General features: G+C 37.1%; 1 protein-coding gene and 1 pseudogene across 1 annotated transcript in view; both read left to right on the top strand.

Moving 5' to 3' along the window:
- Positions 1 to 26,625, top strand: part of ZC3H12B (zinc finger CCCH-type containing 12B) — a 605,593-nt gene that overhangs the window by 75,562 nt on the left and 503,406 nt on the right. The window lies entirely within an intron of this gene.
- LOC139180880 (deubiquitinase OTUD6B pseudogene) lies at positions 2,093 to 25,620 on the top strand (annotated as a pseudogene).

Genomic DNA, 26,625 nt, shown 5'->3' with positions numbered 1-26,625 from the left:
AGCATAGTGAAGAAAAATATTTTCAGGATTCTGAGACACTTCTTGTTGAGAAATCAGATTTTCAGCTTGATTAGTAAGGGTTTCTATCTGTCTCCAAGTAGGGAGATCATAAGGTCGATGACGTTGAGTGTGGTGTTTTTTGGAAATTTTTAAAGTCGCCATGGCTTGTATTGGAATTCTTTTTTTCCTGAGGTTTTTGTTGTATCGTTTTTAGTCTGAATGTTGGGGGACCCCTTAGGTTGAATCTTTTGAAGAGGAAGTTATATGAGTGCATTGGATCTATCTGGAGAAACAGAAGCATATCTCTTTCTCTGTAAGATTAGTTTTTTAGATTTTTATAGATTAGTTAACCCATTTTGATATCAAATGGGAAAAGGAAGGGAGATGTCTTTTAATGTTTTAAAACATTTTTTTGTTTTTGTCAAAATATCTCTTTGTGGTAAGTTTAAAAAATTTTAAATAAATAAAGCTATATTAACAATAGTTATAGAAAGAAAGGAAAGCGACAATGATGAAAACATTTTTAGGAAACATTTTAGTCTAAAAGAAAAAAAATCATCTAGAAATCTGTTTGGGATTGGTATTTGGCTGTGGTTTTGAATTAATGGGTTGATTTTCTTTTGTAATTTAGTGTATACATTTTTTTGATATAAAGAGAAACGGGATCTGACTGTGTTTTAAGTGGTTTGTGTTATTTGGGGCAAAGGATTAGGAGTAAACACTCAAACATTTTTTTTAAGTGCAATTATTGAAAAGCTGGTGCAAAACAACTTGATAAATGAAACGTTGTTCATATCCAAATATATTTGACCTTGTCCTTGGAAAAGAAGTACAGCCTGGTAGCTGTTGAATCTCTCTGTTTAGTGTGTCAAGGAAGATGATTATATTTTAAAGATAGACCTGAAAAGAAGGTGAATATTTTGTATTTTTGATACTCTTAGGAACAAATAACTTATTTGGCAAATGGTGTTTTTTTATGTTGTTTTTGTTTTATATTGTGAAACAGGCATTGAAGTTGATGTTGTTTTAAGAATCTTACATATTGGAAACAGAAATAAAGCTATATTAATAATAGTTATAGGCTTAAAGAATATATTGTATTAGAATCTAGTTAAGTCTGTTTTGGAAAAGGAAGGTAAAAGTGTTTTATGTATATCTTTTTATTTAATTTTTTATTTGTAGTTACAGTGTGTAATGTGTTTGTTTAATTATGTCTTGTGTTTGTGGATTATAAGGAATGTTTGTAATCTGTTTAATAGAGAATGAATGTAAAAATTGTTTGAATTTGTTTAGAAATATAGGCAGGGCCATTGTCTGTTTTTATAGAATTAGGTGTTTTCATTATTGTAAGGTAAGTTGATAGGTAGGTTATAACATGTTATGTAGTTTTACCTTGAAGAGGCGTGGCCCATATAAAAGAAGAATTTGTATTGATCAAGATATGTAAGACGGAAGAGGAATAAAGTTCAGGGTAATGGGTTAAATCTGTTTGTCATAAATTTTTTTTTATTTGTGATAAACCTTTTTTATATTTTTGTATTTATCATTTTATTTGCCATATCTTATATCTTTTTATTAAAAGTATACATCTTATTTTTCTTTAGCAACTATGAAGTGTCTTCTATGTTAGTATTTTATAGATTGGTGAATATATTTATTATATCATATTATATATTATAATATATATTTATTAATATTCTAAAATCTCTTTAGTTTTTCTATAAGAAAAACTTTTTGTAAGAGGAAGTTAATGTTCAGTAATTAATGTTTTAAAATCTTATTTCATTTGGAAATGACCTAGCTATTTAAAAAACTTTTGTTATTTAGTTTTGTATACCTCCAGAAACTGAAGTTACCCCAATCCTAAGAGATTATTTTAGATTATAATAATAGATTATTCTATTAAAAGTATAATTATTTTAATAGAGTTTAAAAGTTTTCATCTCATTTATATATATATATATGTTAAAAGTTACCTTTTTGTTGACAAATTTAATTTATCTTAAACCTAGACATAATAAAAGTATTATATAATGTTGGTGATTTAAGATATGTCTTAATTAGATTAGCAAACAATTATATTTAAATTATATTTATATTTAAACAAACATTATATTTAATATTGAATATTTTTTAGTTTATGTGAACCTAAATTTAAATAGAGCTCATTAACTTCATATTTTCCGAAAACAAAGACATACATTGAGACATATAGGCATAGTTTTTCACTTGAAATATCTTTTCTGTTTTAAATTTGTTTTTTGTCACCAATTTTGTTTATGGCTGGAATCCCAGATAGAGTGGGTTGTGTATCTCAAGGACATGATAAGAGTTAACTTTAGGTTTTTTCTTAGACCTGTTTTGTTTTCCAGGCAGAATTGGAGCTTCAAAAAAGTTTTTAACAAGTTAAACTTTTCTTAACTGTACGTGTAAGAAGAATCAGTTTTGTAATTTCAAAAAAGATTTTATTGTAATCAGTTTTTTTCTGGAGTCTAAAGAATACCATGGCCACTCAGTGTCAAAAATATCATTTATCCTTTTTGTAGTTATAGTATATTATTAATGATATATGCATGAAGGAATTGTTGTCACATTGGATGTAAAGCCTTGGCTACACAATTTTTGACAAATATTAGGATTGTTAAGCATATTTTGAGGTAATATAGTCTGTTGAAATCTTTTGTGAGGCCTGATATGATTAGAATAAGGGAGAGAGAAAGTGAATCTCTCCTAGTCTAAAGAGTGTAAAGGTATATTAAAAAGACAATCTTGTAAGTCAGTAATAATATGTCAATTTTGAGGAATAGTAATAGGTGATGGGATCTCTAGTTGTAATGTATCTATATGTTTCATAGATTCATTAACTTTTTAAAGGTCTGTTAAGAGACACCATTTGCCAGATTTCTTTTTTATAATAAAAATAGGAAAGTTCTAAGGAGAGTAAGATTCCTCAATCTGTTTTAATTTTAATTGTGTGTCTATAAGTTTTTTAGTAGACTGTAATTTATCTTTTGTAAGGGGCAATTGCTGTGTCCAAATAGGCTTGCCATTTTTCCAAGTTATTTTAATAATTGTTTTGTTTGTTAAATGAGCAGTGGCCCTTAGGAAAAATATGGGATATATGTCTGAGCTTGCCATTGTATAAGTAAGTCTCTTTCTATTAGATTAAGGGGTGTATTTATCACATAAGGTCTTAATGTTGTATGTTTGCCTTTTTGTCCTTCGTATGGGTAGATCTAAACATTTTGATAAATTTTGTGTACTTTGGCTTGAGAAATTTTTGCAATTTGGCAAGAGACCTTTTGTATAGGCCAGGATTTGGGCCATAAGTGTTTGGAAATAATAGTAATACTAGATCCAGTGTTGAGGAGACCAGAAAATCTTTTATTATTAATTTTGATATTTATATTTCGTTGGGCATATTCAGATACCAATGATGTCCATAAGGATTGTTTTTGATCTGTACTGTTAAATCTGTCTGTCCATACATTATTAGAGGAGTTAATAGAAATGTAAGGCAAAAGAAGTAATTGAGCAAAAAAAAAAAAAAAAAAAAAGAAGTAATTGAGCAATTTTGTCCCCCTTTTTGATTGTCATAGAATCTGAGATGACATCATAATTTGAATCTCTCCTTTATAATTTGAATCAATTATTCCAGGGTGAACAGTAATTCCTTTAGAAGCCAAATTAGATCGGCCAAATAAAAGATTGAAGGTTTGTGGGGAAAGGGGTCCAAAAAAGTCCGGTAGGTACTCTAGAAGGGACTGCTTAAGAGTAAAGGAAAAAAATCATCTAGGGCTGGTATATTAATGGTAGCATTGCCAGATGTTGAGGGTTTGAGGGAAAAGATAGAATTTGCCCCTGGTTTTTGTTGTAGGGGACCTGGGGGTCCCCTGTTTTGAGTTCCGTGGAATGGGTTTTCCATCAATATCAATTTTAAATTTAAAATCTTTGACCCAAAGTATTCCTCTATGGCAGTGAGGGCGAATTCTTGGAGGGTTTTATTAGCCTTCTTAGGGTAGTCTCCTTTTAAATGGTTTTTATCTCCTCTCCACATGTAAAGCATCCTTCATTTTTCTTTTTAAAGGCAATAGCCATTGTTTCAGCTAGCATTTGCATCTTTTGAGTTTCTGATCCTAGATTGTGACAAGCTTTAAATAATCAATAATAGGCCCAGTCTCATGAACTGAAGCGATAGTTCTTTGACATTCCTGATTTTTATTCTCATAAGCAAGTAATTTTTCTAGCTGTTTCTTGTTTTTTTTTTTTTTTTCTGATTACAGTATGGGAAATAATAGTTTCTAATCTAGCAACAACAACAAAAAAAATAGCATAACTTTCATTCAGTACAGTTCAGTCAATCAGTCATGTCCGACTCTTTGCGACCCCATGAACTGCAGCACGCCAGGCCTCCCTGTCCATCACCAAATCCCAGAGTTCACTCAAACTCATGTCCATCGAGTCAGTGATGGCATCCAGCCATCTCATCCACTGTCGTTCCCCTCTCTTCCTGCCCCAATCCCTCCCAGCATCAGAGTCTTTTCCAGTGCATCAACTCTTCGCATGAGGTGGCCAAAGTACTGGAGTTTCAGCTTTAGCATCATTCCTTCCAAAGTAATTCCAGGGCTGATCTTCAGAATGGACTGGTTGGATCTCCTTGCAGTCCAAGGGACTCACAAGAGTCTTTTGCAACACCAGTTCAAAAACATCAATTCTTCAGCACTCATCTTTCTTCACAGTCCAACTCTCACATCCATACATGACTACTGGAAAAAACATAGCCTTGACTAGACGGACTTTTGTTGGCAAAGTAATGTCTCTGCTTTTGAATATGCTATCTCGGCCAGTCATAACTTTCCTTCCAAGGAGTAAGCATCTTTTAATTTCATGGCTGCAATCACCATCTGCAGTGATTTTAGAGCCCCCCAAAATAAAGTCTGACACTGTTTCTACTGTTTCCCCATCCATTTGCCATGAAGTGATGGGGCCAGATGCCATGATCTTAGTTTTCTGAATGCTGAGCTTTAAGCCAACATTTTCACTCTCCACTTTCACTTTCATCAAGAGGCTTTTTAGTTCCTCTTCACTTTCTGCCATAAGAGTGGGATCATCTGCATATCTGAGGTTATTGATATTTCTCCCAGCAATCTTGATTCCAGCTTGTGCTTTTTCCAACCCAGCATTTCTCATGATGTACACTGCATCTAAATTAAATAAGCAGGGTGACAATATGCAGCCTTGATGTACTCCTTTTCTTATTTGGAACCAGTCTGTTGTTCCATGTACAGTTCTAACTGTTGATTCCTGACCTGCGTATAGGTTTCTCAAGAGGCAGGTCAGGTGGTCTGTTATTCCCATCTCTTTCAGAATTTTCCACAGTTTATTGTGATTCACACAGTCAAAGGTTTTGGCATAGTCCATAAAGCAGAAATAGATGTTTTTCTGGAACTCTCTTGCTTTTTCCATGATCCAGTGGATGTTGGCAATTTGATCTCTGGTTCCTCTGCCTTTTCTAAAACCAGCTTGAACATCTGGAAGTTCACGGTTCACATATTGCTGAAGCCTGACTTGGAGAATTTTGAGCATTACTTTACTATCATGTGAGATGAGTGCAATTGTGTGGTAGTTTGAGCATTCTTGGCATTGCCTTTATTTGGAATTGGAATGAAAACTGACCTTTTCCAGTCCTATGGCCACTGCTGAGTTTTCCAAATTTGCTGGCATATTGAGTGCAGCACTTTCTCAGCATCATCTTTCAGTATTTGAATTAGCTCAACTGGAGTTCCATCACCTCCACTAGCTTTGTTCAAAGTGATGCTTTCTAAGGTCCACTTGACTTCCCATTCCAGGATGTCTGGCTCTAGGTGAGTGATCACACCACTGTGATTATCTTGGTCATGAAGATTTTTTTTGTACAGTTCTTCTGTGTATTCTTGCCACCTCCTCTTAATATAATATGCTTCTGTTAGGTCCATACCGTTTCTGTCCTTTATCAAGCCCATCTTTGCATGAAATGTTCCCTTTGTATCTCTAATTTTCTTGAAGAGATCTCTAGTCTTTCCCATTCTATTGTTTTCCTCTATTTCTTTGCATTGATCGCTGAGGAAGGCTTTCTTATCTCTTCTTGCTATTCTTTGGAACTCTGCATTCACATGCTTATATTTTTCCTTTTCTCCTTTGCTTTTTGCTTCTCTTCTTTTCACTATTTGTAAGGCTATTTGTAAGCCCTCCCCAGACAGCCATTTTGCTTTTTTCCATTTCTTTTCCACGGGGATGGTCTTGATCCCTGTCTCCTGTACAATGTCACGAACCTCCACATAGTTCATCAGGCACTCTATCTATCAGATCTAGTCCCTTAAATCTATTTCTCACTTCCACTGTATAATCATAAGGGATTTGATTTAGGTCATACCTGAAGGGCCTAGTGGTTTTCCCTACTTTCTTCAATTTAAGTCTGAATTTTGCAACAAGAAGTTCATGATCTGAACCACAGTCAGCTCCTGGTCTTGTTTTTGCTGACTGTATAGAGCTTCTCCATCTTTGGCTGCAAAGAATATAATCAATCTGATTTCAGAGTTGACCATCTGGTGATGTCTATGTGTAGAGTCTTCTCTTGTGTTGTTGGAAGAGGGTGTTTGCTATGACCAGTGTGTTCTCTTGGCAAAACTCTGTTAGCCTTTGCCCTGCTTCATTCCCTATACCAAGGCCAAATTTGCCTGTTACTCCAGGTGTTTCTTGACTTCCTACTTTGGCATTGCAGTCCCCTATAATGAAAAGGACATGTTTTTTGAGTGTTAGTTCTAAAAGATCTTGTAGATCTTCATATAACCATTCGACTTCAGCTTCTTCAGCATTACTGATTGGGGCATAACTTGAATTACTGTGATATTGAATGGTTTGCCTTGGAAATGAACAGAGATAATTCTGTCGTTTTTGAGATTGCATCCAAGTACTGCATTTCAGGCTCTTTTGTTGACCATGATGGCTACTCCATTTCTTCTAAGGGATTCCTGCCTGCAGTAGTAGATATAATGGTCATCTGAGTTAAATTCACCCATTCCAATCCATTTTAGTTTGCTGATTCCTAGAATGTTGATGTTCACTCTTGCCGTTTCCTGTTTGACTACTTACAATTAGCCTTGATTCATGGACCTAACATTCCAGGTTCCTATGCAATATTGCTCTTTATAGCATTGGACCTTGCTTCTATCACCAATCACATCCACAACTGGGTATTGTTTTTGCTTTGCTCCATTCCTTCATTCTTTCTGGAGTTATTTCTCCACTCATCTCCAGTAGCATATTGGGCACCTACCAACCTGGGGAGTTCCTCTCCAACAAAGGAGAGACTTTTGGAGTTGTGCCTGTTGGCAGAGGAGGAGCATTCGGAGCAGCTGGGGCAGGGCTAATAAGAAAATTTTGAAATATTTTATGTTGTTTTAATTGGGCCTTTTGTAAAGTTTCATCATCTAATTTATTTTCATGCAATAAGTGTTCTGTCTGTTGTTGAATATTAGGAGGGCTAGAGTTTACCTTTAAATGGTCAGAAATCAACTGAAATATGTTTTTTTGTTTGTTTGTTTGTTTGGAGGCTCATTTAACATTTTCTTTGACCTGGTGCCAAATTTCTAAATCAAAATTGCCTTTATCAGGAAACCACGGATTATATTTAAACATTGTTTGAAAGCAAGGCTCTAGTCATTGGCACACAACCAAAAGTCCCTGAGATTTAAACAAATGGTGAAGTAACATAGAGAAATGATGGGGCTTTCCAGCCGTTTGACCCATGTCTTAGTACTTACCGACCTCAATAGGTCCTGAATCCCTGTGACTGAAATGCCATGTATACCAGAGTCCCTGTTTTGGGCACCACTTATTGGGGTCCTTTAATGGACCAGGACTTGGCGGTCCGGAGGCAATGATAAGAAAGAGAGAGAGAGAAGCTGATACTCTCTGGTTTATGCAGAAAACCACTAAAGCCCTCGACACAGGACTTGCATCTCTCACAAAGGCACCGGGCGCCCTGTCGAGGTGGGTGAAGGCATAGGGCGCCTTCTCAAGAGAGTCTTAGAAGCCCAGGCAGGAGAGTGAGCAAGATGGGTCTCTGCACTCCAAAGAATCAGCTGAGGAGACAGAGAGAGAGAGAGAGAGAGAGAAAGACACGGGGACCCAAGCTCTGATGGAGCAAAGGTTCTTTATTAGCAGAAATGAAGGCTTATATATCTTTAGTAAGATGATTACTCAGCTATTACACAGGATGAAATTTTATCAATAGCCACAATATGGATAGTCTAATACATACAAGGTCACTGACACTGAAAAGAGTCACTGCATGTCTCATCCCATGACCTCAGTCCTGAAAACTACATGCAGCTTTACTCATTCCTGGAATAAGAACCAATAAGAAACAGAAAATCCTTGAAAAATAAAAAACAGCATGCAGGAATCCTCCTGTTAAATGTTCCCTGACAATTGAGTATAGTTTCCTTTGCTATGCAGGAGATAAGTGGGGGTTATCTGTTTCATATGTAATAGTGTTTATGTTAATCCCAAACTCCAAATTTATCCTCCTCTCACTTCCCCTTTGGTAAACCACAAGTCTGTTTTCTATGTCTGTGGATCTGTTTCTATCTTGAATATAAGTTCATTGGTATCATTTTTTTTAGATTCCACATATAAGTGATAGCACATGATATTTGTCTCTATATTGCTCACTTCATTTAGCATAATAATCTTTAGGTTCATCCATGTTGCAGAATATGGGATTCACTTCAGTTCAGTTGCTCAGTTGGGTCCAACTCTGCAACCACATGAACTGCAGCACACCAGGCTTTTCTGTCTATCACCAACTCCTGGAGCTTGCTCAAACTCATGTCCATTGAGTCAGTGATGTCATCCAATCATCTCATCCTCTGTGATCCCCTTTTCCTCCTGCTTTTCAGTCTTTTACAGTGTCAGGGTCTTTTCCAATGAGTCAGTTCTTTGCATTAGGTGGCCAAAGTATCGGAGCTTCAGCTTCAGCATCAGTCTTTCCCATGAATATTCAGGACTGACTTCCTTTTGGATTGACAGATTTGATCTCCTAGCAGTCCAAAGGACTTGCAAGAGTTTTCTCCAACACCACAGTTCAAAAGCATCAGTTCTTTGGTACTCAGCTTTCTGTATGGTCCAGTTCTCACATCCACACATGACTACTGGAAAAACCATAGGTTGACTAGACAGACCTTTCATGATAGGGGACTGAAATGCAAAAATAGGTACTCAAAAGATACCCAGAGTAACAGGCAAATTAGGCCTTGGAGTACAAAACCAAGCAGGGCAAACATTAACAGAGATTTGCCAAGAGAACACACCAGTCATAGCAAACAATCTCTTCTAGAAACGTAAGAGCCGACTCTACACATGGACATCACCAGATGGTCAATACCTACATCAGATTGATTATATTCTTTGCAGCCAGAGATGGAGAAGCTCCATACAGTCAACAGAAACAAGTAAACAAGACCAGGAGCTGACTCTGGCTCAGATCATGAACTCCTTTATTGCAAAATTCAGGCTTAAATCAAAGAAAGTAGAGAAGACCACTAGGCCATTCAGGTATGACCCAAATTAAATCCCTTAAGATGATACAGTGGTAGTGACAAATAGATTTAAGAGATTAGATTTGATAGACAGAGTGCCTGAAGAACTATGGATGAAGGTTCATAATACTGTACAGGAAGTGAAAGTGAAAGTCGCCCAGTAGTGTCTGACTCTTTGTGACCCCATGGACTACACAGTCAATGGAATTCTCCAGGCTAGAATACTGGAGTGCATAGCCTTTCCTTCTCCAGGGGTCTTCCCAACCCAGGGATCAAACCCAGGTTTCCTGCATTACAGGTGGATTCTTTACGAGCTGAGCCTCAAGGGAAGCCCAAGAATACTGGAGTGGGTAGCTTATTCCTCCTCCAGCAGATCTTTCCAACCCAGGAGTCAAACTGGGGTCTCCTTCATTACAGGCAGATTCTTTACCAACTGAGCTCTCAGGGAAGCTACTATTGCACAGGAGGCAATAGTAGGCAAAGCCATCACCAAAGGAAAAAAAATGCACAAAGGCAAAATGGTTGTCTGAGGATGTCTTACAAATAGCTGAGAAAAGAAGAGAAGTGAAAGGAAAAGAATAAAAGGAAAGATATACCCATCTAAGTGTAGAGTTCCAAAGAATAACAAGGGGAGATAAGAAAGCCTTCCTATGTGAACAGTGAAAGACACAGAGGAAAACAATAGAATGGGGAAGACTAGAGATCTCTTTAAGAAAATTAAAGATAGACCTGGTCATCATGGAGGCAGTCTTGACTGAGGAGCTTGATGAAGAGGAACAGCTAGTGAGAAGGCATTGCAAAAAGAAGGAGTTGCAAGCCAAAATACAGGGTATGAAGATTGCTTTTCCCAGGAATGACAAAAAGAGGAGGAAGCAGCTTACAGAAGATGTTTCTAAGTTATAAGCAGAAATGGAACAGAAACATAAAGGGGAGATGGATCAGTTGAAGTTGACTTCTAAAGAGAGTAAAGACAAAAAAGCTACACTGGAAAAGGAGTGGGAAGAAAGGATAGCCAAAGCTGATATTGAAAACTTAACCAGAGTTAGACATGTAGAAAGTGAAAAACTTGCTCAAACATTGGCAGCTAGACAGTTGGAAATTAAATAGATTCCATCTGATGGCACTGTATGTATAGAGCCATTGAAGATCAACTGAAAGAACAGAACTGCATTCTGCCTGCGGCTGCCTTAAGATGTCAAACTGGTAACTATATGCAAAGTCATGTGGAAGACTTTCTGCCATTTTTAACAAATCCTAATATGGGAGCTATGTATACTCCAGACGAGTTTGGAAAGTACTGTGATGATATTGTAAACGCAACTTCATGGGGGAGGGGGTCAACTTGAGCTAAGAGCCTTATCTCACATTTTATGAAAACCAATAGAGGTAATACAGGCAGATTCTCCTCCTATTTTTGTTGGTAAAGAATATCCAGAAGACCTATTAATACTTGTTTATATGAGACATGCATATGGCTTAGGAGAACGCTACAATTCTGTTACACAGTTGGTGAACACAGTTACTGAAAATTGCAGCTAGTCTATAAAATGTTGCTATTATGTCAGTGTGCTGATTTGAGTATTAATACTAAATATTGGATTATTCTCAGTGTTTCTGAAAAAAAACCACAACTACCTTAAATCAGTTTTATGGCAAAGTTACTAATAGGTTTTTTTAAAATGTGTCAGAGAGAAACTTTAACTAATGTCCCCTTCATGGTGTTTAAAAAAAAAAAAAAAAAACACTTGAAAGTTCTTTGTGGAGAATATCATTTATAGACCAAGATGGTACCATGATTATTGATATTTTTATGAAATATAAGATTCTGAACATTCTATTCTGTGTTGAAATTGTTAAAAATTTTTTTTCTCCTTATTACTGAAAGCTTTCAGTAACCATATCAATGTAATTTTTCATGAAGAAGTGAAATGACTCAGTTTCTTTGATATTGCAATAATGTGGTGATAGCAAATTTAATTAATGTTTATAAATAACTTTATTGCAGTAACATGGCTGTTGATGGGATTAATCCTGTGACTTTTTAAAAAATTATTTTTAATTGGAGGATAATTTCTTTACAATGTTATGTTAGTTTCTGCCATATAACAACATGAATCATCCATAGGTATGCATATATCTGGGCTTCCCTTGTGGCTCAGCTAGTAAAGAATCCATCTGCAATACAGGAGACCTGGGTTTGATCTCTGGGTTGGGAAGATCCCCTGGAGAAGGGAAAGGCTATGCGCTCTAGTATTCTGGCCTGGAGAATTACATGCAGTGTATAGTCCATGGGGTTGCAAAGAGTCGACACGACTGAGTGACCTTCACTCACTTCACTCATGCATATATCCCTTCCCTCTGGAATCTCCTCCCATCCCACCCCTTTAGGTTGATGATGTGACATTTTTGTATAACCCCATCAAAGTGCAGCTAAGACTTTTGCTTTAATAAAAATAAGTCTTTTATTTGTATATAACTTTAAAAGATGCAGCAGATTATTGCTTTCCTAATTCATTGATTATTCCTTGCTATTTCTCAACTTCAGAATAGTTGTGACATCATTTCTTGATTATCTTAACTATAAATTTTTATTTTCTTTGTTGTACTTTCTCCATCACTACTCAGCTGCTTTGCTTTCCTTGCAGCCTTTTCCACTGAGAAATAGTTATTAGCTTCTCTTATTCTTTAACTTGTGTAAATTGAAGGAGTAGCAATGTAAAAAGGTCCAAGGCCAAATTTACTTCAAATTCTTCTTCTTCTCCAATTTGTCTTATAAGGTCTCTCTTTTTGCTTCATTCTCTAGGATTAGGGAAAACCTTTGTTACTTGTTATTTTATTAGCCATATTAATTTAATCTTTCCTCAAATATTTGAGAATATTTGTTTCAAATGTTTTGGAATTTTTATGCTATATATATATATGAATAAAGCTGAAAACTACTGTTGAGTCAAGACTGTATAATAAAATCAGTTTTCAGTTGAATGATTTGCCAAATCAAACTTTAGGTTATTTATAAAAATATTTTAAGAAGATAGTACAAGCATATGTACAAATGTGTTTGATAATTTGTTATGTAAGGGGTTTTATGATAATGAGACCTTTTTGGTTTGATCTGTTTTTCTTAAATAAGAAGTAACTAGTAACGTTTTATATCAAGTTTATGTAAAGTTTGATTTTTTTCTCCATGAGTACAACTAATTCTTCTAAGTAAATACTGGGTTTTATGAGCTTTCACAGTGGCTCAGTGGTAAAGAATCCACCTGCAATGCAGGAGATGTGGAGACACATGTTTGATCCCTGGGTCAGGAAGATCCTCTGTAATAGGAAATGGCAACCCACTCCAGTAATCTTGCCTGGAAAATTCCATGGACAAAGGAGCCTGGTGGGCTGTATAGTCTGTGGTGTCACCGAGTTGGACATGAGTGAATAACTAAACAACAACTGGGCTTTATAACATAAAAACAGAATATCAGTATTATGTGCTCAGCAAGCAACAGTGTGGGGAACTATTGTGGTCTTCTTGAGCAGATAAGTATTGCATGAAGGTATTAACACTTCCAAAGGTTAAGAATCATTCTGGCTGCTAAACAACATATGTTCTGAAGGCCAATTGTTTTGTAATGCTGATCTGGATTTTTTTCTGGGGTGGGGGGAGGTACTCTGTTACTTTAAGATTAAAAGAGAAGCATTAAGCAATAAAACAAAATACAGTGAAATCTAGTTATTGTAAATTCCAACTGTAATTAAAGTATTGTAAAACAACTTAATGGTAGCTTTTTTTTTTTTTTTCCTAGCAAGGTGAGTATAATTTTCTTGATTAAAGTTATTTTTTTATTTTTAAATGGCCAATATGATTACAAACAGGATTTGTATGTTTCAGCCTCTGTTATTTCATAAAACTTGAGATAAAAATTATTTTAGCTGTAACCTAAAGTTAAAGTCTGAAAAATGGCAGATGTTCAGTTCAGTTCAGTTTAGTCACTCAGTCAGGTCCAACTCTGTGACCCCATGGAGTGCACCATGGCAGGCCTCCTTGCCCATCATCAACTTCTGTAGTTTACTCAAACTCATGTCCACTGAATCGGTAATGCCATCCAACCATCTCATCCTCTGTCGTCCCCTTCTCCCACCTTCAATCTTTCCCAGCATCAGGGTCTTTTCTTTTTTTTTTTCAGGGTCTTTTCAAATGAGTCAGTTCTTCACATCAGATGGCCAAAGTATTGGAGTTTCAGCTTCAGCATCAGTCCTTCCAATGAATATTCATGACTAATTTCCTTTAGGATAGACTGGTTGGACCTCCTTGCAGTCCAAGGAACTCCAGTATATACTAGTTTTAGTTTGATGCTGATTTCTTAGGGAAAGCTAATAAGCTTTCTTTTGTCCTGACTTAGAAAAGTAAATGTCAGAGTTGTGGAATATGTCTAATTTACTTAAGTGAATTTTATCTGCTTCAGTATGCTTATAACATATAAAACAAATAAGAATGTGTAACTATAGTGAACAGTAAAATTTTGTTCATAATATCTAATATTCTCTAAAAGAAAAATAAAAGAATTAAATTAAAAAAAAAGAAAATTAAAGATACCAAGGGAACATTGCATACAAAGATGGGCACAATAAAGTCTAGAAATAGTATGAACCTAACAGAAGCTGAAGCTCAACATTCAGAAAACTAAGATCATGGCATCTGGTCCCATCACTTCATGGGAGATAGATGCGGAAACAGTGGAAACAGTGCCAGACTTTATTTTGGGGGGCTCCAAAATCACTGCAGATGGTGATTGAAGCCATGAAATTAAAAGATGTGTATTCCTTGGAAGGAAAGTTATGACCAACCTAGATAGTATATTGAAAAGCAGAGACATTACTCTGCCAACAAAGGTCTGTTTAGTCAAGACTATGGTTTTTCCAGTGGTCATGTATGGATGTGAGAGTTGGACTGTAAAGAAAGCTGAGCGCCAAAGCATTGATGCTTTTGAACTGTGGTGTTGGAGAAGACTCTTACGAGTCCCTTGGACTGCAAGGAGATCCAACCAGTCCATACTAAAGGAGATCAGTCCTGGGTGTTCTTTGGAAGGACTGATGCTGAAGCTGAAACTCCAATACTTTGGCCACCTCATACGAAGAGTTGACTCATTGGAAAAGACCCTGATGCTGGGAGGGATTGGGGGCAGGAGGAGAAAGGGACGACAGAGGATGAGATGGCTGGATGACATCACCGACTCGATGGACATGAGTCTGAGTGAACTCCGAGAGTTGGTGATGGACAGGGAGGCCTGGCGTGCTGTGATTCATTGGGTCGCAAGGAGTCAGACACGACTGAGAGACCGAACTGAACTGAACAGAAGCAGAAGATATTAAGAAGAGGTGGAAAGAATACACAGAAGAACTGTACAAAAAAAGATCTTAATCACATGGATAATTTATGCTGGTGTAATCACTCACCTAGAGTTAGACATCCTGGATTGCGAAGTCAAGTGGGCCTTAGGAAGCGTCACTATGAACAGAGCAGGTAGAGGTGATGGGATTCTAGCTGAGCTATTTCAAACCCTAAAAGATGATGCTGTGAAAGACCTGCACTCAATATGCCAGCAAAATTGTAATACTTGGCAGTGGCCACAGGACTGAAAAATGTCAGTTTTCATTCCAATCCCAAAGAAGGGCAATGACAAAGAATGTTCAAACTATGACACTGCTGCTGCTGCTAAGTCACTTCAGTCATGTCCGACTCTGTGCAACCCCAGAGACGGCAGCCCACCAGGCTCCCCCATCCATGGGATTCTCCAGGCAAGAACACTGGAGTGGGTTTCCATTTCCTTCTCCAATGCAGGAAAGTGAAAGTGAAGTCGCTCAGTCACGTCCAACTCTCAGCGACCCCATGGACTGCAGTCTACCAGGTTCCTCCACCCATGGATTGTCCAGGCAAGAGTACTGGAGTGGGTTGCCATTGCCTTCTCCGAACTATGTCACAGTTGCACACATTTCACATGTTAACAAGGTAATGCTCAAAATCTTTCAAGCTAGGCTTCAACATTATCTGAACCGAGAACTTCCAAATGTACAAGCTGGATTTAGAAAAGGCAGAAGAACCAGGAATTAAATTTCCAATATCTGTTGGTTCATAGAAAATCAAGGGAATTCTAGGAAAACATCTGCTTCTGCTTCATTTACTATATTGAAGGCTTTGACTGTGTAGATCACAACAAACTGTGGAAAATTCTTAAAGAGATGAGAATGGCAGATAATCTTACCTGCCTCCTGAGATGCCTGTATGCAGGTCAAGAAGCAACAGAACCAGATCTGGAAGAATGAACTGGTTGAAAATTGGGAAAGGAGTTATGTCAAGGCTCTATATTGTTACCCTGCTTATTTAACTTCTATGCAGAGTTCAGTTCAGTTCGGTTGCTCAGTCGTGTCTGACTCTGTGACCCCATGGACTACACCACGCCAGGCTTCCCTGTCCATCACCAACTCCCAGAGGTTACTCAAACTCATGTACATTGAGTTGGTGATGCCATCCAACCATGTCATCCTCTGCCGTCCCCTTCTCCTCCCACCTTCAATCTTTCCCAGCATCAAGGTCATTTCCAATGCGTCAGTTCTTCACATCAGATGGCCAAAGTATTGGAGTTTCCACTTCAGCATCAGTCCTTCCAATGAATATTCAGGACTGATTTCCTTTAGGATGGACTGGTTGGATCTCCTTGCTGTCCAAGAAGAGTCTTCTCCGGTGCCACAGTTCAAAAGCATCAATTCTTAAGTGCTCAGCTTTCTTTATAGTCCAACTCTCACATCCATACATGACTACTGGAAAAACCATAGTTTTGACTAGACAGACTTTTGTTGAAAAAATAATGTCTCTGCTTTTTAATATGCTGTCTAGGTTGGTCATAACTTTTCTTCCAAGGAGCACGTGTCTTTTAATTTCATGGCTGCAGTCACTAGCTGCAGTGATTTTCGAGCCAAAGAAAATTAAGTCTGTCACTGTTTCCATTGTTTCCCCATCTATTTTCCATGAAGTGATGGGACCAGATGCCATGATATTAGTTTTCTATGCAGAGTACATCATGCCAAATGCCAGGTTTGATGAGACACAAGCATGAATCAAGTTTTCAAGGAAAAATATCCATAACCTCAGATATGTATATGATGCCAACTTTATGGCAGAAAGCGAAGAGGATCTAAAGAACCTCTTGATGAAGGTAAAAGAGGAGAGTCAAAAGGCTGGTTTAAAACTGAACATTCAGAAAACTAAGATCATGGAATCTGGTCCCATCACTTCATGGCTAATTTATGGTAAAACAATGGAAACAATTAGACTTTATTTTCTTGGGCTCCAAAATCATTGTGGATGGTGACTTAAGGCATGAAATTGAAAATTCTTGCTACTTGGAAGAAAAGAAATGACAAACCTAAGAAGCATGTTAAAAATCAGAGACATTACATTGCAACAACAGTCCATATAGTCAAAGCTATGGTTTTCCCAGTAGTCATGTATGGATGTGAGAACTGGACCATAAAGAAGGCTGAGTGCCAAAGAATTGATGCTTTTGAACCGTGGTGTTAGAGAAGACTCTTGAGAGCCCCTTGGACTGCAAGGAGATCCAACCAGTCCATCTTAAAGGAAATCAGTCCTAAATATTCATTGGAAGGACTGATGCTGTATCTGAAGCTCCAATACTTTGGCTTGCTGATGCGAAGAACTGACTCAATGGACAATACCCTGATGCTGGGAAAGATTGAAGGTGGGAGGAGAAGTGGACAACAGAGGATGAGATGGTTGGATTACATCACCAACTTAATGGAGATGAGCGTCACTAAACTCCAGGAGATACTGAAGGACAGGGAAGCCTGGTGTGCTGCAGTCCATGGGGTCCCAAAGATTCCAACACGACTGAATCAACTTAATGTCAAGTAGAGTGGTAGTGAGGGGAAATGTCCAAGTGAGTCCCCCTTTTTTCAGCTACAGTTGATATCCCTATTCATAAAGTCATCCAGTATATCTAGGAAGGTCTCTGGACCTGCTGTGGACATTGTGGGGTCAGCTCAGACTCAGATCTTGCTTTGCTGCAACTGGCATTCGCTCTCAGAGTCTATAGTTGCCTCTAAAGTCCACAGTCTCAGGCTATTATATGTTACATTGTTCAACACAGTGATTCACAATTTTTAGAGATTATATTCCTTAATTGTTACTACAAAATACTGGCTATATTCCTTGTTTTGTACAACATATTCTTTTAGCTTATTTTTTTTGTACATAATAGTTTATAACTCTTAATCCCTTACCCCTATCTTACCCTTCTCTCTTCCCCCTGGTAAACCCAGTTTGTTCTCTCTGTGTGTGACTCTGCTTCTTTTTGTTATATTCACTAATTTTTCAGACTTCACAAATATGTGATAGCATACAGTACCCTTCAAGTCCGTCAATGATTTTTCAAATGGCAAAATTTTCTTTCTTTCTTTTCTTTTTTTTTTACAGTTAAGTAGTATTCCAGAATGTATTGATGAACATTTAGGTTGCTTCTGTATCTTGGCCATTGTAAATAATGCTGCTATGAACATTGCGGGGCATGTGTCTTTTCAAATTAGTGCTTTTTGTTTTTACAATGCATACCCAATTGAATTTCTGGGTCATATGGTTATTCGATTTTTAGTTTTTTTTGAAAACACCATGGTGATTTCCACAGTGGCTGCATCAACTCAAACATCCACCTATGGTGTTTGAGGTTCCTTTTTCTTCACATCCTCACCAAAATTTGTTGTTTCTGTTCTTTTTTACGGTAGCCTTTCTGAGAAATGTGAGATGATAGCTTATTGTGTTTTTGAAGTAATTTATTTATTTTAATTGGAAGCTAATTACTTTCCAATACTGTGGTGATTTTTTCTATACATCGACACGAATAAGTCACACATTTTAGTGATGATTAGCGATGTCACGACCCAGATAACCACGATGGTGTCATAACTGACCTAGAGCCAGACATCCTGGAATGTGAAGTCAAGTGGGCCTTAGAAAGCATCACTACGAACAAAGCTAGTGGAGGTGATAGAATTCCAGTTGAGCTACTCCAAATCCTGAAAGATGATGCTGTGAAAGTGCTACACTCAATATGCCAGCAAATTTGGAAAACTCAGCAGTGGTCACAGGACTGGAAAAGGTCTGTTTTCATTCCAATCCCAAAGAAAGGCAATGCCAAAGAATGCTCAAACTACTGCACAGTTGCACTCATCTCACACGCTAGTAAAGTAATGCTCAAAATTCTCCAAGCCAGGCTTCAGCAATATGTGAACTGTGAACTTTCTGATGTTCAAGCTAGTATTAGAAAAGGCAGAGGAACCAGAGAACAAATTGCCAACATCCGCTGGATCATCGAAAAAGCAAGAGAGTTCCAGAAAAACATCTATTTCTGCTTTATTGACTATGTCAAAGCCTTTGACTGTGAGGATCACAATAAACTGTGGAAAATTCTGAAAGAGATGGGAATACCAGACCACCTGATCTGCCTCTTGAGAAATCTATATGCAGGTCAGGAAGCAACAGTTAGAACTGGACATGGAAAAACAGACTGGTTCCAAATAGGAAAAGGAGTACGTCAAGGCTGTATATTGTCACCCTGTTTATTTAACTTATATGCAGAGTACATCATGAGAAATGCTGGACTGGAAGAAACACAAGCTGGAATCAAGATTGCTGGGAGAAATATCAATAATCTCAGATATGTAGATGACACTACCCTTATGGCAGAAGGTGAAGAGGAACTAAAAAGCCTCTTGATGAAAGTGAAAGTGGAGAGTGAAAAAGTTGGCTTAAAGCTCAACATTCAGAAAAAGAAGATCATGGCATCCGGTCCCATTACTTCATGGGAAATCGATGGGGAAACAGTGGAAACAGTGGCAGACTTTATTTTTTTGGGCTCCAAAATCACTGCAGATGGTGACTGCAGCCATGAAATTAAAAGACGCTTACTCCTTGGAAGGAAAGTTATGACCAAGCTAGATGGTGTACTGAAAAGCAGAGACATTACTTTGCCAACAAAGGTCCGTCTATTCAAGGCTATGGTTTTTCCTGTGGTCATGTATGGATATGAGAGTTGGACTGTGAAGAAGGCTGAGCGGCGAAGAATTGATGCTTTTGAACTGTGGTGTTGGAGAAGACTCTTGCGAGTCCCGTGGACTGCAAGGAGATCCAACCAGTCCATTCTGAAGGAGATCAGCCCTGGGATTTCTTTGGAAGGAATGATGCTAAATCTGAAACTCCAGTACTTTGGTCACCTCATGCAAAGAGTTGACTCATTGGAAAAGACTCTGATTCTGGGAGGGATTGGGGGCAAGAGGAGAAGGGGACGACAGAGGATGAGATGGCTGGATGGCATCACTGACTCGATGGACATGAGTCTGAGTGAACTCCGGGAGTTGGTGACAGACAGGGAGGTCTGGCGTGCTGCAATTCATGGGGTCACAAGGAGTCGGACACGACTGAGCGACTGATCTGATCTGATCTGAGCACCATTTTATGTGCCTGTAGGCTATCTGCATGTCCTATTGTAAAAATATCTACTTAGGTCTTCTGCCCATTTTTAAATCAGGTTGTTTTTTGATGTTGAGTTTTACGAGCTGTTTGGGTACTTTTAATATTAAGCCCCAATCAGTCATGCTGTTTGCAAATATTTTCTCCAATTCAGTAAGTTGTCTTATTGTTTTGTTCGTAGTTTCCTTTGCTGTGCAAAAGCTTTTAATTTTGATTAAGACCCATTGATTTATTTTTGCTTTTATTTCCTTTGCCTTAGGAGACAGATTTAAAAAATTGGTATAACTTTATTTCTATTATTCTAAAGGATATAGTCAGTGCTATAAAATTTCACCCCAGCCTTGTGTTAGTTGTGTGTCTTAATTTTAATATGTATTTATTTTCATTTAGTTCAATGTATTTTTCATTTCCCTTGAGATTTATTTTGGCCCATGAATATTGAGTAAGTTTATCACTTAATGTTCAACTGTTTATATAGTCTTTTGTTATCTCTCTGTTATTGCTTTCTAGTTTGATTTCATTGTGACTGGTAAACACAGTTGATATTATTTCGGTTCTCTTAAACAATTTGAATATGCCTTTGATCTGAGATATGGTCTACCTTGACATGTTTTGTAGGCACCTCAAAAGAATGTGCAGTCTTCTGTTTTTGAGTGTACTGTTCTAAATACATGTGAATTAATTTCTATTGGTTGATAGATTTTTTTTTTTTTTTGCATTCTTCTATATCCTTGTTTTCTGTCTCATTGGTTGCAAGAGGATTGTTGAACTTTTGAACCATAACTGTGGATTTGTCTGTTTCTCATTTCAGATCTCTTAGTATTTCCTTCACATATTTCAGTTCAGTTCAGTTCATTCACTCAGTCATGTCCAACTCTGCGACCTCATGGATAGCAGCACACCAGGCATCCCTGTCCATCACCAACTAATAATTTAAAACTTTTTAAAATGTATTTGTCTGTGTTGGGTCTTAGTTGGGGCATGCAGGATCTTCTGTTTCAACTCATAGTCTCTCTAGCTGTGACTCAAGGGTTCCAGAACACCTAGGTTTCAGTAGCTGTGGTGTGCAGGCTTAGTTGCTCCACCACATGTGGAATCTTAGTTCTCTGGTCAGAGATTGAACCTCTGTCCTCTGCATAGTAAGGCACATTCTTAACCATTGGACCATCAGGGAAGTCTCCACATATTTAGAAGCTCTATTTTTTGGTCCATTGATATTTTTTATATAAAAGGTTGCTGTGTCTTGCTATAACTACATTATTTTCCTTTTTGCCTCTGATATTTTCTTTGCTCTGATGTCTACTTCATCTGATATCAAACACAGACACTCCTGCTTTCCTTTCAGTACTGTTTCCATGTGGTATCATTTTTTCCATACTTTTACTTTTAACTCACTATATTTGAAGTGATTTTCTTGACGACCCTAGATATTCAGGCAATATTATTTTAAATTTAGTTTTTATTGAAGTAGCATTGATTTAGAGTATTACATGAGTTTCAGGTATACAACATTATATTCTACTTAGGTTGTTTCCACATCTTTGTTATTGTAAATAATAGTACAATGAACATAGGTTGCATGTATCTTTTAGAAATTGTGTTCTCATATTCTTTAGATAAAACACATAAGTGGGATAGCTATAAATAGTAATTCTATTCTTAGTTTATTGAGAAATCTCTATAATGTTTTCCATAATGGTTGCACCAATTTATATTCCCACCAGTAGTTCACCAGAGTTCCCTTTTCCTGCAACCTTGCCATCACTAGTTATTTGTTGGGTTTTGGTCGATAGGTTGATAGACATTTTGAGAAGTGTAAGGTGATATCTCATGATTTGCATTTTTTGGTGTTGAGCATCTTATCATGTGCCTATTGACCACCTGTATATCTTCTTTGTATACCTGTTTATTCAGCTGCCCTGCCCATTTTTAATTGGTTTGTCTGGTTTTTCTTTTGTTTTCTTTTGGTGTTTATTTATATGGAATATGTGTGTGTGTGTGTGTGTGTGTGTGTGTGTGTGTGTTCTAGAAGGTCTTCTAGAACTAATACCCCCAAAAGATATCCTTTTCATTACAGGGGACTGGAATGCAAAAGTAGGAAGTGAAGAGATACCTGGAGTAACAGGCAAATTTGGCCTTGCAGTACAGAATGAAGTAGAGCAAAGGCTAATAGAGTTTTGCCAAGAGAATGCACTGGTCATTGCAAGCACCGTCTTCCAACAACACAAGAGAAGACTGTACATAAGGACATCACCAGATGGTCAATGCTGAAATCAGATTGATTATATTATTTGCAGCCAAAGATGGAGAAGCTCTATACAGTCAGAAACGAGAATGGGAGTTGACTGTGGCTCAGATCATGAACTCCTTATTGCCAAATTCAGACTGAAATTGAAGAAAGTAGGGAAAACCACTAGACCATTCAGGTATGACCTAAATAAAATCCCTTACAATTATACAGTGGAAGTGACAAATAGATTCAAGGGATTAGATCTGATAAAGTGCCTGAAGAACTATGGATGGAGGTTCATGACATTGTACAGGAGGCAGTGATCAAGACCATCCCCAAGAAAAATAAATGCAAAAAGGCAAAATGGTTTTCTGAGGAGGCCTTACACATAGCTGTGAAAATAAGAGAACTGAAAGGCAAAGGAGAAAAGGAAAGATATACCCTTTTGAAGGCAGAGTTCCAAAGAATAGCAAGGAGAGATAAGAAACTCTTCCTCAGTGATCAATGCAAGGAAATAGAGGAAAACAATAGAATGGGAAAGACTAGAGATCTCTTCAAGAAAATTAGGGATACCAAGGGAACATTTCATGCAAAGATGGGCACAATAAAGGACAGAAATGGTTTGGACCTAATAGAAACAGAAGATATTAAGAAGAGGTGACAAGAATACACAGAAGAACTGTACAAAAAAGATCTTCACGACCCAGATAATCACGATGGTATGATCACTCATCTAGCTGGAATGCGAAGTCAAGTGGGCCTTAGGAAACATCAGTACGACAACGCTAGTGGATGTGATGGAATTCCAGTTGAGCTATTTCAAATCCTGAAAGATGATCGTGTGAAAGTGCTGCACTCAGTATGCCAGCAAATTTGGGAAACTCAGCAATGGCCACAGGACTGGAAAAGATCAGTTGTCATTCCAATCCCAAAGAAAGGCAATGCCAAAAAATGCTCAAACTACCACACAATCACACTCATCTCACATGCTTGCAAAGTAATGTTCAAAATTCTCCAAGGCAGGCTTCAACAGTATATAAACCATGAACTTTCAGATGTTCAAGCTGGATTTTAAAAAGGCAGAGGAACCAGATATCAAATTTCCAACATCTGATGGATCATCGAAAAAGTGAGAGAAGTCCAGAAAAACATCTATTTCTGCTTTATTGACTATGCCAAAAACTTTGACATGTGGATCACAACAAACTGTGGAAAATTCTGAAAGAGATGGGAATACCAGACCACCTGACCTGCCTCCTAACAAATATATGTGAAGGTCAAGAAACAACAATTAGAACTAGACATGGAACAACAGCCTGGTTCCAAATCAGGAAAGGAGTATATCAAAGCTGTATATTGTCACTCTGCTTATTTAAATTATATGCAGATTACATCATGTGAAATGCTGGACTGGATGAAGCACAAGGTGAAATCAAGATTGCTACAACAAATATCAATAACCTTAGACATGCAGATTACCCCACACTTATGGCCAAAAGTGAAAAAGAACTAAAGAGCCCCTTGATGAAAGTGAAAGAGGAGCATGAAAAAGTTGGCTTAAAACTCAACATTCAGAAAACAAGATCATGGCATCTGGCCACATCACTTTATGGCAAATAGATGGGGAAACAATGAAAACAGTGACAGACTTTTTTTGGCTCCAAAATCACTGCAGATGGTGACTTCAGTCATGAAATTTAAAAACAAACAAACAAACAAACACTTGCTCCTTGGAAGAAAAGTTATGACCAATCTAGGCGGCATATTAAAAAGCAGAGACATTACTTTGCCAACAAAGGTCCATCTAGTCAATTCTATGGTTCTTCCATTAGTCGTGTATGGATGTGAGAGTTGGACTATCAAGAAAGCTGAGCACCGAAGAACCGATGCTTTTTAACTGTGGTGTTGGAGAAGACTCTTGAGAGTCCCCTGGACAGCATGAATATCCAACCATTCCATCCTAAAGGAAATCAGTCCTGAATATTCATTGGAGGGACTGATGCTGAAGCTGAAACTCCAATACTTTGGCCACCTCATGTGAAGAATTGACTCATTGGGAAAGACCTTAATGCTGGGAAAGATTAAAGGTGAGATGAGAAGGGGACAGAGGATGAGATGTTTGGATGGCATCATCCACTCAATGGACATGAGTTTGAGTAAACTCCGGGAGTTGATGATGGGCAGGGAGGTCTGGCATGCTGCAGTCCATGGGGTTGGAAAGAGTCAGACATGACTGAGCAACTGAACTGAACTTGTATATTTGAATACTTACCCCTTTTTGGATAAATCGTTTGCAAATATTCTCTCCTTTTTAGTAGGAAGTCTTTTCCTTTTGTTGTTATTTTCTGTCACTTGGCAAAATCTTTTTAGTTTGATGTCATGCTATTTATTTTCTTTTTCCTTTGCCTGAGGAGACATATTCAGAAAGATACTGCTATGACCAATATAAAAGATTATATGGCATGTTTTCTTCTAGGGTTTTTGTCATTTCAGGTCTTATTGTAAGTCTAATTAATTTGAATTAATTTTATGTATGATGTGAGATAGTAGTCTAATTTCATTTTTTTGCATGTGACCATCCGGTTTTCCTAGCACCATTTATTGAAGAAATTATGCTTTTTTTTTTCATTGTATGTTCTTTGCTCTTTTGTCATAATTTAATTGTCCATTACATGTGTAGGTTTATTTCTGGGCTATGTTCTATTCCATATCTACCAATACCAAACTGATTTGACTACTATAGCTTTGTAATGTCACTTGAAATCAGTGAGGGTGATAATTCCAGATGTGTTCTTTTTTTTCTCCAGATTTCTTTGGCTGCTTGAGGTCTTTTGGAGTTCATAAAAAAATTAGAATTTTTGGTCCTTTTTTGTGAAAAATAACCTTTAAATTTTGACAGTAATTTCATTGAATCTATAGATTATATTGCATAATATGGACATTTAAACAATGTTAATTCTCATCTTTTTATGTTGTTGTGTCTCCTTCAGTTCCATTCATCAATGCCTTATAGTTTTCAGTGTATGTCTTTCACCTCCTAGGTTAAATTTATTCCTACATATTTTATTCTTTTCATTGCAACTGTAAATAGTATTGTTTATTTCATTTTCTACTAGAGATAATCGAATATTTTCTGTCTTTCATTTTGTGAAAATTTTGCATTATGTTGATTGACTTGCTCCCTTAAACCATTCTTGCAACCCTGGAATAAATTTAACTTGATTATGGTATATAATACTTATGATATATTGCATTTAACTTGATAATATATTTTTAAAGAATTTTGCATCTATGTTAATCTGGGATATTGGCTTGTAATTTTCTTTTCTTTTCTTTCTTTCTTTTTTTTTTTTTTTTGTCTGCTATCTTTGATTTTTATATTAATGTAATTTGGGCCTCATAAAGTGAGTTAAGAAGCATTCTTTCCTCTCTAACTTTTTGGAAGTTTCAGGATGAAAGGTATTAAATCTTTGAATGTTTAGAAGAATTCATCTCTGATGGTGTCTGGTTCTGGGCTTTTGTTTTGGGAGAGGTTTTGATTACTATTTTAATATCTTAACTAGTATTTGGTTTATTCAGAGTTTTGGTTTCTTCATGATTAAGTTTGCATAATTCCAAGAACTTGTCCATTTCTAGGTTGTCCAATTTGTTAGCATACAGCTGTTCATAACATCCTCTTATAATCAGTTTATTTTGTGCTCAGTTCATTTGGTCAGTTGTGTCCAGTTCTTTGCGACCCCATGGACTGTAGCAGGCCAGGCTCTTGTGTTCATGGAATTCCCCAGCAAGAATACTAGAGTGGGTGGACATTGCCTTCTCCAGGTCATCTTCCCAACCCAGGGATTGAACCATGGTCTCCTGCATTGCTGGAAGATTCTTTACCATCTGAGCCATGAGGGAAGCCCATATCTGGGTTAGGCCATGTTAATAACCAAATTCTCTGGGTCATCTGTCTTACTAGTCTATTAAAATTCAGGAAATGTTTTTTGCCTTGTTACTTCCCCCTATATCTAGAGTTGCACTATTACAATTAATTTTATATAGAGCTACTTATGTGAGGAATTGTATTAAGATATTTAGTCATCATTTATTTTGTTAGAAGATTGGTTACACATTGGATAATGCAAGAGACAACAATCTTATAAAATAGAGCATAAGTAATACAGTTATTAACATTAATAAAATCATAAATGGGGGTTTGTGCCATCACTTTCTAGAACCAAACGAACTCCCTCAAAGATCACCACGACTAGGAAGTTGATCATTTAAGGCAGAGATCTTATTTT

Source organism: Bos indicus, chromosome X (assembly GCF_029378745.1).
Source record: "Bos indicus isolate NIAB-ARS_2022 breed Sahiwal x Tharparkar chromosome X, NIAB-ARS_B.indTharparkar_mat_pri_1.0, whole genome shotgun sequence".
In the NCBI taxonomy this organism is placed as follows: Eukaryota; Metazoa; Chordata; class Mammalia; order Artiodactyla; family Bovidae; genus Bos; species Bos indicus.
This window is presented reverse-complemented; position numbering and strand designations above follow the sequence as displayed.